At 33.9% G+C, this 20,343-nt stretch overlaps 1 long non-coding RNA gene across 1 annotated transcript; it reads left to right on the top strand.

Annotated features, from left to right (window-relative positions):
• Nucleotides 1–1,815: 1,815 nt before the first annotated feature.
• On the top strand, nt 1,816–17,464 carry LOC113628665 (uncharacterized). Its single transcript, XR_003436174.1, has 3 exons — nt 1,816–1,930; nt 5,983–5,988; nt 17,452–17,464. It is a non-coding gene; the product is annotated as an uncharacterized LOC113628665 (long non-coding RNA).
• Nucleotides 17,465–20,343: the final 2,879 nt, after the last annotated feature.

Raw genomic sequence — 20,343 nt, 5'->3', positions numbered from 1 at the left:
ATGAGAATAGGAATGGTAAATGGAGAGAAAAACAGGTTTACAGGGAGTTCTTCAGCTGAGGTTAAAAATGAAGCACTGGAGGGGTGGTTCTCAGCCCTGACTGTGATTATAGAATCACCTAGAGAGCTTTTAAGAACTGCCGACGCCAGGCCCCCTTTCCAGAGCCCTTTGGTCTTGGTTGGTGCCTAGATATCAGAATATTTTTAAAAACTCTCCAGGTGTGATATGCAGCCCACATTGAGAATAACTGCAATAAATTCCAATCCTGCAGCAAAAATCCCTAGATCAGTAGGCTTATATTTACTTTCAGTTCAGAAAGCCTGCTGGATCAGAGTGAGTTTCAGCTCTCGGGAACAGAAAAGTCCCTAAATCAAAACACAAACCAACAGAGTACCTTTCTCTCATGTAGAAACCCAGTCAGGCCTTCCAAAGCTGTAGAAGTGACTCCATTCTTATCAGGGACCTGCTCTCCCAGCTGGGATCCCTTTTATGAGGCAGAAGGAGAGAACAGACTGGTGGGGGGAACCAGCATCACGACAGACTGAGAAGGGCTCTTTTCCTGCTGCCTGATTCCCTGAGACCCCCTCTCAAATGTATTTGGGAAATAGTGTGTAAAACAAAGTGAAATGCTTTTCTTTGTGGCTGAACTTATCAGTCTTTAATATGTAGGAAACATTTCTGAATTACCAAGAGAAATAGAGTATTTGGTGTTTTCCAAATTTGTTTGTAGAGTCTTTAAAAATAAAATTGCATTCTACGGCTCTTTCTCTCTCTCTGTCCTCTCCCCCCATCCCTACGTCTCCTTCACAGTCTCTCTGTCTTCGGAATACAGTTTAAATCGGTAGAAATCAATTTGGGAAACACTATACTACATTATGGTTTGTAGTATAGTGCAAACCATTTGTAACCATTTCATTATGGTTACAAATATAGAGTAGCTATCCCTTTTTCTTTTATTTCTACCTCAATAATTTTCAATAAAGGAGGATTATTGGATTTAAATATTTTAGGATATCAAAATAAATTTTAAAATTTATAATTATGCTGGTTATTTTATATGCAGTTATAATTTTATAGGAACCTATTAAACTTGCTCCATTTTCAGATAACCCCAGGGAAAATGTTGCAGTTAGTCATGTATCACACCATGCTTTGTTCATTCCTCATACTGCTATTTGAACGGAGGCCTGGTTAATACATTAAATAGTAGAGATTATGATATACTGTTATAAGGAATTAATTTTCATGTTATGGATGATAGGAATGATAACTTCCCACAGAGAGGAATGATAACTTCCCACAGAGAGGAACTTAAAATATCTCTTCTTTTGCAAAGTTCAGGCTCATGGTGCTTATTCTGGTGAAAATGTTCCTTACATTATGACAAACTTGCAGAACCAATATATGTTTAAGAAGTCTAAAGGCTTAGACTTTTGTATTCAAGTAAAGTCAGAAACTAGCTCACTTAAATAATAGTTATTAAACACTATGTCTTAGGCACTATGCTACATACATGTATCACAAACTATTAAAGAAAACAAAACTTCTATTGAACAGAAGACTCAACACAAAAACCATAATTCACAACCTGACACTGAGATTAAGGACTCCAAAAGAAGATTTTAAGAACTTGTGGGGTTGGAGGGAGGGATGAGTGAAATAGGTGAGAGAGATTAAGAGGTACAGACTTCCAGTTACAAGTTAAATGAGTTATAGGGATGAAATGTACACTGCAGGGAATGTAGTCAATAATAATGTAATATATTTATACAGTGATGAAGGTGGTCAAAGGTCTAAACTTCCAGTTGTAAGTACTAGGAATGTACTGGGCAACATGATTAATTAACACTGCTCTGTGTTATATATGAAAGTTGTTAAGAGAGTAATTCCTAAGAGTTCTTATCACAAGGAAAAATATTTCTTTTATTTTGTATCTATATGAAATGACAAATGTTCACTAAACTTATTGTCATAATCATTTCATGATGTGTGTAAGTCAAATCATTATGCTGTTCACCTTAAACTTATATAGTACTGCATGTCAATTATAGCTCAATAAAGCTAGAAGAATTTTTTTAAAGTAATGATTAAAAAATAAAATAAAATAACTAAAGGGAAAATAAATCTAGATAGGTCAGAATTATTCTATAGTTGCAAAGACTAAAGGATATCTGTACCATACTTTTTAGTATTTAGTATTAGTAATTAAGATCACAGTCATAGCTCTAATTGTTTTCAGAGTTTGTGATCAATATGTGTTCAGATATTTTCAACAAAACTTTTTGTTGATTTCATAATATCTTAAGGTAAAGAGTTCCATGAGATATATTATATAAAATACCCTAATCTAATTGTTTATTACTTCACTCTTTCATCAGTCAAGTTTCTGGTTCTAACAGTGATGTAAGAAGAAAAGCAAATGCATAGTTAATGAGGCTTATCAGGGTTATGTACTTTACATTTCAAAGTGAAATTCTTACTAAAATATTGGCTAAATCGGCAAAATTGTCTAACATTATTATCCTTTTAGGGTACATTTTTTCTTATACAAATGTTTAGTGATTAAAGAAATATTAATAAATGTATTGTAGAATATAGCTGTAGCTAGTTAACTAAACTTTCACTAATGAGTATTGACTGGACATAGCTATTTTTTGTACATAGCTATTTTTTGTCATGAAAACTAAAATACATTAAGAAATAGAAATGTTTTTTTGTTTGTTTGTTTTGTTTTTTTGCGGTACGCGGGCCTCTCACTGTTGTGGCCTCTCCCATTGCGGAGCACAGGCTCCAGACGCGCAGGCTCAGTGGCCATGGCTCACGGGCCTAGCCGCTCCGCGGCCTGTGGGATCTTCCCGGAACGGGGCACGAACCCGTGTCCCCTGCATCGGCAGGCGGACTCTCAACCACTGCACCACCAGGGAAGCCCAAGAAATAGAGATGTTTTGATAATTAAGAATCTTGGAGGAATTTTGGTGTCTTACAAAGGATCAAAATATAGTATATATATACACACACAAGATAAAGAATCTTGAAGGCTTATATAGGCTGATCCCACAGTATCCTCAAAGAAGGTTTATTAATTTGTGGTATATCCATAAATCAAGGGGTTTCAGTACATTTTTACACTTTGACAACCACAATTGTAAGTTGAATATTTATTTGTATAATTATTTGATGAATGGCTATCCCCCTTAGTGTAATGAAAGCTCCATAAGAGGAGAGATTGTATGTATCCCTTAAATCAGTATCCTAGGCTAAGGCACTATATACATAATCAAAAATATTCATTAAGTACATGAATAAAGTAAAATCACTAAGACAAACATACTTAGGTGTAGAAGTCTCTACATTTCTCAGACCTTAAAGTTTTTACTAGATTAAAATATTGCATTATGATTTTATATCACTTTAAATATCTAGGAATACATACACATATGTAATCTTATAACAACCTAGAAACTTATTCAAGGCTAAATATTATTTGCATTTTAAAGGTGTTGAATCTGAAACTTGGTAAATTGCTTTCCCAAGGACATATTTGGTTAATGGCAGAGTGTAGACTAATGCAGAATCCTTGCAATTTTTGCATTATGCTAGAGTTTGTACTCAAATAAATGTGGCAAAGAAGAGGGGGACAAAAACAATAATTTGGTTTTGTTATATATTTGCTATTTACACATTGAAAGGTAAAAATCTGATTACTTGCTCAAAATATATGTAAGTTTATAGTAGATTTAATCCTGAAAATTACTCTTAAGTATTAGGCAGATTTATGTAGATAAACTTTATCAAATTATGAAATTCCCCTTTAATACTAGTTTGTTGAGAGTTCCTATAGAATGGTTATTGACTTTAACAAGTGATGCCTTCTGCATCTAGTGAATTCATTTTTCATTTTTCTATATGTTCTGTTAAGATAAGCAAAATTGATTGATTTTTATATGTTAAACTGACTTAATTCCCTGGAATAAATCAATTTTGATCATCTTACCATTTTTAAAATTTGCAGGATTCAGTTTGTTAATATTTCTTTAGTATTTTACATCTATATTAATGAACAAATTTGACAAATGAATTTTCCTTCCTTTTAGTTTTTACTTTTTCTTTTTATTTATTTATTTCCATCAGTATTGAGGTATAATTGACAAACAAAATTTGTATATATTTAAGGTGTACAACTTGATGGTTTAACATACATATACATTTTAAAATAATTATCACAGCCAAGTTAATTAATACATCTATTTCCTCATGTAGACATTGGGTGTTTTTTCTCAGTGTATGAGAACACAAGAGTTATTCCCTTAGCAAAATTCAAGTATACAGTACACTATTATTAACTATAGTCATTATTAACTATAGTACATTAATCTAATGATGTACATTATGTTCCCAGAACTTGTTCATCTTATAATAGAACATTTGTACTGTTTGACCAGTACAAATCTCTCCATTTTTGCTATCCCCAAGACCCCAGTAACCAATGTTCTATGCTCTGGTTCAACTTTTTTATATTGCATGTATAAGAGTTAATACAGTATATGCTTTCTTTGTCTGTCTTACTTCACTTAGCATAACGTCTTGCATGTTCAACCATGTTGACACAAGACCTTCTTATTTTTTATGGCTGAATAATCCCATATATACACAATTTATATATCACATTTCCCCATATCTTGACTAATTTCAATAATGCTGCAATTAATATGGGAATGCAGATATCACTTTGAGACACTGATTTCATTTCCTTTGGATAAATACCAAGAAATTACTTGCTGGATCATATGATAGTTGTATTTTTAATATTTTGAGGAACTTCCAGACTGTTTTTTCATAATGGCTATCCCAATTTACATTTCCATCAACAGTATACAAGGATTTATTTTTTTTCCAAACCTTTACCAATACCTGTCATCTCTTGTTTCTAAGGAAATAGCCCTGCTAACAGGTGTGAGGGGATACTTCATTGTGGTTTTGATTTGGATATCCTGATAATTAGTGACGTTGAACAGCTTTTCATATGCCTGTTGGCCAGTTGTATGTCTTCTTGGAAAAATGTCCACAGGTGCTTTGCTATTTTTTTAATAAGGTTGTTTGATATTTTTACTCTTGAGTTTTATGAGGTCCTCATATATTTTTCATATTAACCCCTTATGAGATATAAGATTTACAAATATTTTCTCCCATTCTGTAGGTTAACCTTCCATTTGTTGATTATTTCCTGGGCGGAGCTTTTTGGTTTGATGTAATTCCATGTGTTGATTTTGCTTTCGTTGCTTGTGCTTTTGGTGTCTTATATAAAAAAAATCATTGCCAAGGCCAATGTCAAGGAAGTTTTTCCTATGTTTTCTTCTAGGAGTTTTATGGTTTCATGTCTTACATTAAAGTCTTTAACCCATTTTGAGTTGATTTTTATATGTGGTGTAAGATAAGGGTCCAGTTTCATTCTTTTGCATGTAGTTTTCCCAAAACTATTTGTTGAAGAGGCTACCCATTCCCCATGTGCATTCTAGGCACTCCTGTAATAGAATATTGACTATATATGCATGCATGGATTTATTTCTGGGCTCAATATTCTATTCCATTCATCTATGTGTCTATTTTTAATGCCAATACCATACTCTTTTGATTACTATAGCTTTGTGCATAGCTTAAAATCAGTCTGTGTGATACCTCCAGCTTTGTTCTTCTTTCTCAAAATGCTTTGGTTCTTCAGGGTCTTTTGTGGTTCCATATAAATCTTAGGATAAATTTTTTTTTCCTATTTCTGTGGGAAAAAAAATTGGAGTTTTGATAGGGATTTCATTAAGTATGATGTTATCTGTAAGCTTGTCATATGTAAACTTTATATATTGAAGTCATTCCTTGTATACCTAATTTATGAAATTTTTTTTATCATGAAAAGGTACTGAATTTTGTCAAATGCTTTTTCTGCCTCTACTGAGATGATCGTATAATTTTCATCCTTTATTTTGTTAGTCTTTTGTGTCATGTTTATTGATTTGAGTATGCTGAACAATTCTTGCACCCCATGGGTAAATCCCACTTGATCATGATTATGACATTTTAATGTGCTATTGAATTTGAATTACAGTATTTTATTTGGAGATTTTCACATCTATTTTTTTTTAGAGATATTGGCCTGTAATTTTCTTTTCTTATAGTGTCTTTGTCTGACTTTGGTATCAGGGTAATGCCCATCTTTTAAAATAAATTTGGGAGTGTTCTCCCGTCTTCAGTTTTTTGGAAGAGTTTGAGAAGGATTGACATTTTTTCCTCTTTAAATGTTTGGTAGAATTTACCATGTGGTTCTGAGCTTTTCAGTGTTGGGAGATTGAGGTTAATGATTCAATCTCCCTACTTGTTATTGGTCTGTTCAGATTTTCTATTTCTTCATGATTCTGTCTTGGTATGTGTATGTTTGTAGAAATTTATTCACGTCTACTAGGTTAACCAGTTTAATGGCATGGAATTGTTCAGCACCTCTGTGGTATTAGTTGTAATATCTTCTCTTTCATTTATAATTTTATTTATTTGAATCCCCTCACTTTTTCTTGGTTAGTCTAGCTAACAGTTTATTTTTGCATATTAAATAAAATTCTTAACTTAGTTCATTTTTTTCTACTGACTTTCTGGTCTCTACATCATTTATTTCTGCTTAGTTTTTTATTTGTTTGTTTGTTTTTTTCTGTACACGCGCAGGCTCAGCGGCCATGGCTCACGGGCCCAGCCTCTCCGCGGCATGTGGGATCTTCCCAGACCTGGGCGCGAACCCGTGTCCCCTGCATCGGCAGGGGGACTCTCAACCACTGTGCCACCAGGGAAGCCCTCTGCTTAGGTTTTTAGTGTTCCCTTTCTCCTGCTAAATACTGGACTTAGTTTGTTCTTTGAGCAGTTCCTCGAGGGGTAAACTTAGGTTGTTTATTTGAGATCCTTTTCTTTCTTTTCTTTTTTTTTTTTTTTGCAGTACGCGGGCCTCTCTTACTGTTGTGGCCTCTCCCATTGCAGAGCACAGGCTCTGGGCGTGCAGGCTCAGCGGCCATGGCCCACAGGCCCAGCCACTCCATAGCATGTGGGATCTTCCCGGACCAGGGCACGAACCCATGTCCCCTGCATCGGCAGGCAGACTCTCAACCACTGCGCCACCAGGGAAGCCCCTTCTTTTTTAATGTAGCCATTTCTCACTATAAACTTCCCGCTGAAAGTGTTTTGGCTGCATCCCATAAATTTTTATATGTTGTATTTTCATTTTCATCTGTCTCAAGATAATTTTTGCTTTCTCTTTTGATTTCTACTTTTTCTTTTTTGTGTGTGTCTATTTGTATTTATTTATTTATTTTTAACATCATTATTGGAGTATAATTGCTTTACAATGGTGTGTTAGTTTCTGCTTTATAACAAAGTGAATCATATAAGTTATACATAAAGTTATATACATAAAGTTATACATATACATATGTTCCCATATCTCTTCCCTCTTGTGTCTCCCTCCCTCCCACCCTCCCTATCCCACCCCTCTAGGTGGTCACAAAGCACCGAGCTGATCTCCCTGTGCTATGTGGCTGCTTCTCACTACCTATCTATTTTACGTTTGGTCGTGTATATATGTCCATGCCACTTTCTCACTTTGTCACAGCTAACCCTTCCCCCTCCCCATATCCTCAAGTCCATTCTCTAGTAAGTCTGTGTCTTTATTCCCATCTTGCCCCTTGGTTCTTCATGACCTTTTTTTTTTTCAGATTCCATATATATGTGTTAGCATACGGTATTTGTTTTTCTCTTTCTGACTTACTTTGCTCTGTATGACAGACTCTAGGTCCATCCACCTCACTACAAATAACTCAGTTTCGTTTCTTTTTATGACTGAGTAATATTCCACTGTATATAGGTGCCACATCCTCTTTATCCATTCATCTGTTGATGGACACTTAGGTTGCTTCCATGTCCTGGCTATTGTAAATAGAACTGCCATGAATATTTTGGTACATGACTCTTTTTGACTTATGGTTTTCTCAGGGTATATGCCCAGTAGTGGGATTGCTGGGTCGTATGGTAGTTCTACTTTTAGTTTTTTAAGGAACCTCCATACTGTTCACAGTGGCTGTATCAATTTACATTCCCACCAACAGTGCAAGAGGATTCCCTTTTCTCCACACCCTCTCCAGCATTTATTGTTTGTAGATTTTTTGATGATGGCCATTCTGACCAGTGTGAGATGACATCTCATTGTAGTTTTGATTTCCATTTCTCAAATGATTAATGATGTTGAGCGTTCGTTCATGTGTTTGTTGGCAATCTGTATATCTTCTTTGGAGAAATGTCTATTTAGGTCTTTTGCCCATTTTTCGATTGGGTTGTTTGTTTTTCTGATACTGAGTGGAATGTGCTGTTTATGTAGTTTAGAGATTAATCCCTTGTCAGTTGCTTCATTTGCAAATATTTTCTCCCATTCTGAGGGTTGTCTTTTGGTCTTGTTTATGGTTTCCTTTGCCGTGCAACAGTTTTTAAGTTTCATTAGGTCCCATTTTTTTTTATCTTTTGCTTTTATTTCCATTTCTCTAGGAAATGGGTCAAAAAGGATCTTGCTGTGATTTATGTCATAGAGTGTTCTGCCTGTGCTTTCCTCTAAGAGTTTGACAGTGTCTGGCCTTACATTTAGGTTTTTAATCCATTTTGAGGTTATTTTTGTGTATGGTGTTAGGGAGCGTTCTAATTTCATTCTTTTACATGTACCTGTCCAGTTTGTCCAGCACCACTTATTGAAGAGGCTGTCTTTTCTCCACTGTACATTCCTGCCTCCTTTATCAAAGATAAGATGACCATATGTGCATGGGTTTATCTCTGGGCTTTCTATCCTGTTCCATTGATCTGTATTTCTGTTTTTGTGCCAGTACCATACTGTCTTGATTACTATAGCTTTGTAATACAGTCTGAAGTCATGGAGCCTGATATCTCCAGCTCCGTTTTTCTTTCTGAACATTGCTTTGGCTATTTGGGGTCTTTTGTGTTTCCATACAAATTGTGAAATTTTTTGTTCTAGTTCTGTGAAAAATGCCAGTTGTAGTGTGATAGGGATTGCATTGAATCTGTAGATTGCTTTCGGTAGTAGAGACATTTTCACAATGTTGATTCTTCCAATCCAAGAACATGGTATATCTCTCCATCTATTTGTATCATCATTAACTTCTTATAATTTTCTGCATAGAGGTCTTTCGTCTCCTTAGGTAGGTTTTTTATTTTATTTTATTTTTTTGAGATACGTGGGCCTCTCGCTGTTGTGGCCTCTCCCAATGCAGAGCACAGGCTCTGGACACACAGGCTCAGTGGCCACGGCTGACGGGCCAAGCTGCTCCGCGGCATGTGGGATCTTCCCGGACTGGGGCACGAACCCATGTCCCCTGCATTGGCAGACGGACTCTCAACCACCGTGCCACCAGGGAAGCCCTAGGTAGGTTTATTCCTAGATATTTTATTCTTTTTGTTACAGTGGTAAATGGGAGTGTTTTCTTAATTTCACTTTCAGATGTTTCATCATTAGTATATAGAAATGCTAGAGATTTCTATGCATTAATTTTGTATCCTGCTACTTTACCAAATTCATTGATTAGCTCTAGTAGTTTTCTGGTAGCATCTTTAGGATTCTTTATGTATAGTATCATGTCATCTGAAAACAGTGACAGCTTTACTTCTTTTCCAGTTTGGATCCCTTTTATTTCTTTTTCTTCTCTGACTGCTGTGGCTAAAACTTCCAAAACTATGTTGAATAATACTGGTGAGAGTGGGCAACCTTGTCCTTTTCCTGATCTTAGTGGACATGGTTTCTCTTTTTTACCATTAAGGACGATGTTGACTGTGGGTTTGTCATATATTGCCTTTATTATGTTGAGACAAGTTCCCTCTATGCCTACTTTCTGGAGGGTTTATTGTCATAAATGGGTGTTGAATTTTGTCAAAAGCTTTCTCTGCATCTATTGACATGATCATATGGTTTTTCTCCTTCAATTTGTTAATATGGTATATCACATTGATTGATTTGCGTATATTGAAGAATCCTTGCATTCCAGAGATAAACCCCACTTGATCATGATGTATGATCCTTTGTTAGATTCTTTTTGCTAGTATTTTGTTGAGGATTTTTACATCTGTATTCATCAGTGATATTGGCCTGTAGTTTTCTGTGTTTGTGACATCTTTGTCTGGTTTTGGTAAAGTGATGGTGGCCTCGTAGAATGAGTTTGGGACTGTTCCTCACTCTGCTATATTTTGGAAGAGTTTGAGAAGGATAGGTGTTAGCTCTTCTGTAAATGTTTGATAGAATTCACCTGTGAAGCCATCTGGTCCTGGGCTTTTGTTTGTTGGAAGATTTTTATCACAGTTTCAATTTCAGTGCTTGTGATTGGTCTGTTTATATTTTCTATTTCTTCCTGGCTCAGTCTCGGAAGGTTGTGCATTTCTAAGAATTTATCCATTTCTTCCAGGTTGTCCATTTTATTGGCATTGCTTGTTGTAATCTCTCATGATCCTTTGTATTTTTGCAGTGTCAATTGTTACTTCTTTTTCATTTCTAATTATACTGATTTGAGTCTTCCTTTTTTTCTTGATGAATCTGGCTAATGGTTTATCAATTTTGTTTATCTTGTCAAAGAACCAGCTTTAAGTTTTATTGATCTTTGCTGTCATTTCCTTCATTTGTTTTTCATTTATTTCTCATCTGGTCTTTATGATTTCTCTCCTTTTGCTAACTTTGGGTTTTTTTTTTTTTCTTCTTTCCCTAATTGCTTTAGGTGTAAGGTTAGGTTGTTTATTTGAGATGTTTCTTGTTTCTTAAGGTAGGATTGTATTGCTATAAACTTCCCTCTTAGAACTACCTTTGCTGCATCCCATAAATTTTGGGTCGTTTTGTTTTCACTGTCATTTGTTTCTAGGTATTTTTTGATCTCCTTTTTGATTTTTCAGTTATCTCTTGGTTATTAAGTAGTGTATTGTTTAGCCTCCATGTGTTTTATTTTTTACAGATATTTTTCCTGTAAATGATATCTAGTCTCATAGCATTGTGGTCGGAAAATATACTTGATACGATTTCAATTAACTTATTGGTTTTTGAGTAGCATATTGAAATGTGTTGGTTAATTTTCCAATTTTCATTTCTAGTTTCATACTATTGTGGTAGTAAAAGATGCTTGATATGATTTTAATCTTCTTATACTTATTAGAACTTGCTTTGTGACCCAATATATGATCTATCATGGGGAAATTTCTATGTGTGCTTCAAAAGTATGTTTATTCTGGTGCTGTTGGTTGGAATGTTCTCGATATATCTGTGAGGTCCATTTGGTTTATAATATTATTCAAGTTGCTTCTTCCTTATTGATTTTCTGTATGGATGATCCATCCATTGTTAAAAGTGGGTATGATACACTACTCTATTATTATTATATTTTTGACTATTTCCCCCTTCCGTTCAGTGTATACTTTAAATATTTAGATGATTCAATGTTGGGCTCATATATATACACACAATTGTTATATTTTCTTGATAAACTGACCCTTTATCACTATATCTAGTGACCTTCTTTCTCTCTTCTAATTTTGACTGAATGGGTATTTTATCTGATGTAAGTATAGACACTCCTGCTCTCTTTCAGTTAAGATTTGCATAAACTTTCTTTTCCATGCCTTCATTTTCAGACTTCGTGTGCCCTTAAAGCTAACACGAATCTGGTAGGCAGCACATTGTTGGGTCTTATTTGTTATCCATTCAGTTACTTTGTGTCTTTTTATTGGAGAATTTAATCCATGTATATTTAAAGTAATTACTGATAGGTAAGGACTTACTATTGTCATTTTATGGGTTGATTTCTGGCATTTTGTAATTTCTTTTATCCTTTCTTTCTTCCCTTGTTACTCATTTTTTTTGTATAGGTATGTTTTAATTTTCCTTTCTCATTAACTTTTGTGTATCCACTATAGGTTTCTTTCCTTTGTGGTTACCATGAGGCTTACATAAAAATCTTATAGCTGTAACAGTCTATTTTAAGCCAGCAAAAACTTACTTGCAATTTCATATAAAATCTCTTTACTTTTACTTCTCTTCCCTACATATTTTATGCTAGTGATATTTCACATGTTTTATGCATCCATTAAAAAATTGCTGTAGCTATACTTATTTTGATACTATTGCCTTTAAACTTATATTCTAGAGTTAAAAGTATACCCTAATTACAACATTAGAGTAATCTGACTTTGACTATATACTTACCTTTACCAGTGACTTTTATACTTTCATAAGTTTTCATGTTGTTACTTAACTTCCTTTTGTTTCAACTCGAAGACTCCCTTTTTAGCATTTATTTTCTTGTAAGACATTTTAAGTAATGATGAACTCCCCCAGCTTTTCTTTGTCCAAGAATGCCTTTATTTTGTCTTCATTTCTGAAGCACATTTTTTCCAAGTATACTATTTTTTGTTGGCAGTTATTTTTTGTTTGTTTATGAGGACTCAGGCCAGCATTGATTTGTTTGGTCTCTGCCTGGATGAAACTGCCTGCAGACCATATTCAGTATGACAGGTACTGGGAAAAGAGTCCACCTCAGGACTCACAGTTGGGGTAGATGGTAGACCTGTTACTGGGTGGGCAAGTGGGTGTGGCTCGCACTGGAAGGCCTCCTGCTTGTTCACTGGGTAGGTCTCTGGTGGGCAGGACTGGCCCCAGACCATGGCTGAGAGGAACTGGAGCTTAGTCCCAGTGGTGCTTCAGGGTCCACACCCAGGAGGAAGGTCTCCAGACCTGGCTATGTATCCAAATGTATCAACTGAGCATGGAGTTGGTCTTGGAACTTTTCCATTAGAATTGTAGGGTAGAGAACAGAGAGGAGTGGGATAAAAATGAATAGAATATTGAAATTTGCAGCAATTTTGTGAACTAGAAAGCCTTAAAAATCTCCCACTCTAAAAACACCAAGTAATATTGTGCACAATATAACAAGCATCATTTAAAATACATAAATGAGTTTGCAGGAACATAAGAAATCCCTAGAGGCTAGAAACAACAAAGAACTGGAAACAAGGCTGTAGGTTGAAACAGAAATTCCTGCTGTCCATCTTTGTAACAAAAGACTTGTATTTTAAACATTGCATAATACTATTACAAAATATTAATACATGTAGAAATTCTTAAAAAATAAAATATAAAATTACATACAAAATGTATTAGGTAGAGTAAAAACAAATTAGAGTGAAATGTTTCAAAATGCATTTGTTTAAACAGAAAGACTAAAAATAATAAATTAAACAGATATACAAAGTAAGAAAAGATAAACAGAACAAATCAAAAGTAAGTAGGAACAGGAAATATAAAGTTCAAAGAAAAATTAATAAATGGAAAATGAGTTGAGAGACTCAACATAGCTAAAAATTAACTCTTTGAAAAAACAAATGCAAAATTCTCTCTCAGGTTTGGCAAGAAAAAACAAAAGCAAATGACGAGTTAGAGAGAAGAAAAAACACTTTAAAATTTTAAAAAATAGCATGTGAACTATTGTTAACTAATGGATTTGGCATATTGATAGTTAAATAAATTTGGCAAATTTAATAATTTTATCAAAAGTTGGTAATTAACTAGAAATCATTCAAAAGGAATAGAAAACCCGAATAAACATGCAATCACTAGAAAAGTGATTCAGTAATAAAACTATCCACAAATATAAAATTAGCACACAAAATATACCACAATAAAAATCAGATAGGAATTTCATAGGTTTTATCAAACATTCTAAGGGCATATTATTCTGAACCTGTACAAACCCTAAGATGATAGATATTAATTTTATTATGATTATATAAACTTGATTGCAAAACTACCTAGGAGGTTATAAATTACAGCCATTTTTACTTATTAGCAGATATGTCAATATGCAAAATGGAAAAAAAAACCTAACCCAAATCCATCAAAGTATTAAAAAACTAGTATATATTGATCAAATTTGGTTGTTTCAAGTAATAAAGACTGCTTTGGCACTTAAAAACCTATCACTGTAATTTACCACATTACCATAATAAGCAGGAAAAAATGGCAAATGATTCATCTCAATAGATGTAGAAAAGGACTTCAGTAAAATTTAAAAGTCATATGTAATTTAAAATATTTGATCAAGCAAGGAAATTCCTAATTTTAAAAAGAAATATTGATTAAAAGTCTGTAGGAACTGCATACAAAATGATAAATATTAAAAACATTCTCTTTTAAAAACAAATAATTTATAATGCTTAGATTATCACTTTTATTCAATATTGTCTTACATTGTCCTACAAGTCCTCCAAATACAGTAAAAACCAAAAGGACATAAGATTAATAAGAATGAAGCAGGACAGTAATTATTTTCAGATTATCTGTCTTTTTTCATTTAAAATGAGATAATATTGACATAAAAATTTTGGATTAGTAATGTTACTGACTATAAGATCATATAAAAATACACTTCATTTTTATATACTAGCAACAAATAATTATGAAAATAGAATTAAATATTTATAATAGCAGCATAAATAACAATGATAAGGATTAAATCTATCCTAATATTGTTTTATAGGCATAATTATAAAGAATTAAGGAGCCTCAGGATAGCCTAATAGGTCTATGGAAACTTGAAAAATAACAAAGTTTGCATTTCAGATCATGATGGCTATTCAGTAAATAGTTTGGGACAACTGAATGTATTCCTAGCAATTTATACAACATTAAAAATCAGTCTAGAATTAAATGCTTAAATATAAAAGAATTTACATTTATAATATTTATAATTTATAATATTTAAATATATATATACCCAAATATTTTTATAAGTCCCCTGAAAGGAAAGATTTTTTTCCAACAGCACAAGAAGTGAAAACAACAAGAAAATGACTGATACATTTTATTACATTTATACTAAAGTTATAAAAAGATGTCCTGAGGGATTTGAAAATGCCAGTTTCAGTCTTGGAGGTGTCATTGGACACATATACATCTGATAATGTATTAATATTTACAATTCAAATGTATAGGAGAGTACAAATTAAAGTCACATTGTATTAGTTGGCTATTGCTAAGTAACTAAAACTCTTCAATAAAGAAACTTATAGCAATAAGCAAAGTAAAATGGAAAATGTCCCTGAATGATCTCTGCTGTTACATGCTGGCTCTCCAGAGGCGAATGTAATTGATTGACTAAAATATAAAATCAAACAAGCAGAAAGTCTTATCCTTTGTGTGTTCTTCCTTATGAATAATATGATTAACACAGTGGCATTTTTAGTGCCTCATGAACCCACCATGAATTCTTGCTTTACCCTATGCTAACACATATATATGGAATTTAAGAAAAATAAATGTCATGAAGAACCTAGGGGTAAGACAGGAATAAAGACACAGACCTACTAGAGAATGGACTTGAGGATATGGGGTTGGGGTAGGGTAAGCTGGGACAAAGCGAGAGAGAGGCATGGACATATATACACTACCAAACTTAAGGCAGATAGCTAGTGGGAAGCAGCCGCATAGCACAGGGAGATCAGCTCGGTGCTTTGTGACGGCCTGGAGGGGTGGGATAGGGAGGGTGGGAGGGAGGGAGATGCAAGAGGAAAGAGATATGGGAACATGTGTATATGTATAACTGATTCACTTTTTTATAAAGCAGAAACTAACACACCATTGTAAAGCAATTATACTCCAATAAAGATGTAAAAAAACATATATATATATATTGCCTGGGCTGCCAAAAAAAAAAAAATTCATCATGCTGACACAGATGCAGAGCATAATGCCACTCATTTAGTGGATTATACACCATTACTGGGAAAGCAAAGGTTAAAGGTAAAATGTTGACTATTGTAAGAATAATTGAAGAAATTTATAGACATTCTTAAAAATAAGATAAAGATGGAATCATTTCTGTGCTGAATTTCTCAAAGCCCATTTAATAAAAAATAAATAAAGCAGTAAGTTTTAGAAATTAACTGCTACTGGTTTTCATCAGTATTCAATATTTGTTTACACTGAAGAAAAGCTGTAGTCTAGAATAAGACATGACAAGTTGATATATGTGAGGACTGCACAGATTTAAAATGTATAATACATAAGTGTGATAAGCATAATGCCATGGTAACTATAATTCATGGCCTTTAGTCTTTATAGGAAATTATAACAATGAGATAACAATAAAAATTGATAGCGTCCCAGAAAAAAAAGGAAAAAATACATTTAAAGTGGGACAATACATAAAAGATAATTGTGGGAAATAATAACAGCAATTCAAAACCTCAGAAATACATTTTCTGAGAAAGTAGATTGAGCAGAAAAAGACCTGAATCTGAAATTTGAGCATTTACATTGTCTAGGAATATTTAACCCAGGAAAAGCACACATAAATGTATAGGAATGAAAATATCATCTTTAATGTATAATAGGAAGATCTGACAGATATCTAGAAAATAAAATCAGATTGTTTCTTTAAAAAGTTCTCATACACAGGATCTGCATAATCAGAAGATAAGTATAACAAACAGTTGTAAACCTTTAGCCTAAAAAATACTGTCTTCCAGAGTTTATACTAAATACTAAAATCATTTACGTGCATGTGTGCTTGCACACACTGAGGCCAAAATAGATAAAATGCTCTTTCACAGGCAAGTATTCAAGAAGTATCCTATTCAAATACTTGTCTAAACAAAACACTCAAAAGTGATTTCTTAACAGCCTTTTAAAAACAATAAAAAAACCTCTCGGGATGTCAAAAGTTTTACAGTGAATGTCTAAAAAGCAATATGTTACCTATTTTACATATTATTCTAACAAATCAAAAAATTAGTTACTTTCTCTATAAGCTTATAGAATCAGCACAAGCCAGGTTACAATTAAATACAGAACATAGAAAATAGAAGTACACAGGTGTTCCTTTATAGCACCCCACCCTAAATTGGTAGTAAATTAAATTCAGTAAATTAATTGGTGAATTAAATTAAATTCAGTGAACTCAATAACATTAATGATATCATTTAAAAGCCTGAGATAGCCAACTAAAATCAATTTTAATATAGGAACTCAATATTGTATTCAACATTTTATGTCAAAGTATGAAAACAATAATATGATAAACAGAAAAAATAAATTTCATAGAATCTACACACTCCAAGTAAAATACCTATAAAATTGGAAATAAAATTATTTTTTAATATTAAAGAAATAATATCTACTTTAAAACATATTACATATGGTGAAATGTGAAGAAAACATGAGGTAGCCACATTGTTTTATAAAATTATTTTAAATGTTACTGTATAAATGTTTTAGTACTTTCCTTTTTCTTTTATTTCTCACTCCCCTCATTCCTTGTTGGTATCTCTTCCTCACGTTCTCCCCAGGCAACTCATGCTCATAACCTGATGTGTGTCCTTTCAAGCAACCTTAAATAGATTATGTATCTGGCTCTATCTCAATCTCTATGTTTATCTCTATATCTAAATTACCTACCTAAATTCTTACTTACCTAATCATTTGAAAACATACTTACCTATTTGTTTCAATTAGAGTCCAGAGAGGAGACAGAAACCATACCAACTATTTTAACAGAGAAGAATTTAGTATCAATAATTGTTAACTAGTTTTGATATGCATTTCTCTAATAATTAGTGATGTTGAGCATCTTTTCATGTGCCTCTCGGCCATCTGTATATCTTCCTTGGTGAAATGTCTATTTAGCTCTTCCACCCATTTTTTAACTGGATTATTTGGTTTTTTGATATTGAACTCTGTGAGCTGTTTGTATATTTTGGTTATTAATCCTTTGTCTGTTGTTTCATTTGCAAATATTTTCTCCCATTTTGAGGGTTGTCTTTTTGTCTTGTTTGTGGTTTCCTTTGCCATGCAGAAGCTTTTAAGTTTAATTAAGTCCCATTTGTTTATTTTTGTTTTTATTTCCATTACTGTAGGAGGTGGGTCAAAACAGATCTTGCTGTGGTTTATGTCAGAGTGTTTTTCCTATGTTCTCCTCTAAGAGTTTTATAGTGTCTGGCCTTACATTTAAGTCTTTAATCCATTTGGAGTTTATTTTTGTAGATGGTGTAAGGTAGTGTTCTAATTTCATTCTTTTACATGTAGCTGTCCAGTTTTCCCAGCACCACTTATTGAAGAGGCTGTCTTTTCTCCATTGTATGTTCTTGCCTCCTTTGTCGTAAATTAGGTGCCCATATGTGCATGGGTTTATCTCTGGGCATTCTATCCTGTACACTACTGGGCGTATACCCTGAGAAAACCATAATTCAAAAAGAGACATGCACCACAATGTTCATTGCAGCACTATTTACAATAGCCAGGACATGGAACCAACCTAAATGTCCATCAACAGATGAATGGATAAAGAAGATGTGGCACATATATACAATCGAATATTACTCAGCCATAAAAAGAAACGAAATTTATTTGTAGTGAGGTGGATGGACCTAGAGTCTGTCACACAGAGTGAAGTAAGTCAGAAAGAAAAAAACAAATACCCTATGCTAACGTATATATATGGAATCTAAAAAAAAAAAAAAAATGGTGCTGATGAATGTAGTTGCAGGGCAGGAATAAAAAGGTAGACGTAGAAAATGGACTTGAGGACATGTGGTTGGAGGGCGAAGCTGGGGCGAAGTGAGAGTAGCATCGACATATATCCACTACGGAATGTAAAATAGTTGGCTGGTGGGAAGAAGAAGCATAGCACAGGGAGATCAGCTCGGTGCTTTGTGACCACCTAGAGGGGTGGTGGGATAGGGAGGGTGGGAGGGAGGCTCAAGAGGGAGAGGATATAGGGACATGTGTATGCATATGGCTGATTCACTTTTTTGCAACAGAAACTAACACAGTATTGTGAAGCAATTATAAAGATCCAATAAAGATCTATTAAAAATAATAATTGTTAACTAGGTATATAGAATTATGAAGTTAACCAAACAATTGCATTAGAAAGAGAGAATATAAGCATATCACAGAGGTAGCAACTACAGAAAACAGCCAGTACTCCTAAGGCTGGGGAACCAGCAAAAATGGTGAAATTAGTAAGGAATGGGTCTTTGGCAGAGGGATACCATAGAGGGCATTTCTTTGCCAAGAAAAATATGAGAAATCACATTACAGCTCTAAGATATACCCTGCACAATTTGTTCACCTTTCTTCTTCAGAGTCACCCGTGGGTGAAGCTGTAAGGCAGCTGACCACTTGCAGTTGGCATGGGTGTATCCAAGTAGAATGTGTCTGAGAATTTTTATAGGATGATTTAGGAAAAGAATATGTTAATAATTAATGTGTACTAGGAAACAAGTTACAACTCAAGATTATTCAGTCTAGTCATAAACACCACTAGTGTCTTATGTGCAGATTTGAAGTAGTGTTTATTGAAGTAAACTGTAATAAAGTGTAGAGAGTCCCTCAAATTCCCTTTTTTTCTATGATTTAGGGTAGCACAGGTAGTTTGCATGCATATTGTCCAATGTCTAGTAGAGAAGAATCCTCCCCTTGTAATGCTCTACATATATTTTGCATGACAAGGGAACACCTGCAAGCCTGTAACCATCTGAGCAGAGAAGTGGCTTTATTAAAAAGAGGGAGATGGGAGACCAGTCACAGGATTAATTTAACTCACAGAAGCTGAGCCAGCTCTCCTTAAATTACCTAAAGGAAGAGAGACTGAGCCTCCAGGACTGTCCAGATTTCCTGTCCTTACTCATCTTATTCCAAATGCATTAAGTACTTTAATGTAAATAACAAAACGAAACAAAAACATAAAGAAACGAGAGAAAAAGAACATAAATTGCTATGTGACCTTGGGTGGGAAAGAACTTTGTATCTCACACCAGGCATATAGTTATGTGAAAAAGCAGATTCTAGATCAACAGATGCCTTCTTTATTAAATGGAATATTGTTAAGATATAGGTATACTGAAACCTGTAATAGCATTATGTCTTTGTGGTTCTTTTCTCTATCTTCCTAAATTTCTATGACCAGCATATACTTCTCTTGTTATAGTGAAAAATAAAATGGGCATTATTTTCTGCATGTTTTTAAGTACCATGTCAAAATTATTTGTCAGCTAAGTATTTTCTTCACACTTTCAGAGAACAAATGATCCCTAGGGTGCATACACAAAACATAATATTAAACATTAAAAATAATCAGAATATTTCAAAAATGGCAATTATAAAGGAAGGAAGAGTTAGAAGCAATATAAATTGGCATAGTCAGCCTATTATTTTAGAATCTGGCCAGCACAAATTGGGATGGGACTCATTCCTTGGAAGACTGTTCTTATTTCTTCCCACTCCAGCCA

The sequence above is a fragment of the Aethalodelphis obliquidens genome, unplaced genomic scaffold (assembly GCF_003676395.1).
Source record: "Aethalodelphis obliquidens isolate GAN/ISIS:26980383/991018 unplaced genomic scaffold, ASM367639v1 scaffold24, whole genome shotgun sequence".
Lineage (NCBI taxonomy): Eukaryota > Metazoa > Chordata > Mammalia > Artiodactyla > Delphinidae > Aethalodelphis > Aethalodelphis obliquidens.
Note: the sequence above shows the minus strand (reverse complement) of the source record. Positions and strands in the feature narration are given on the sequence as shown.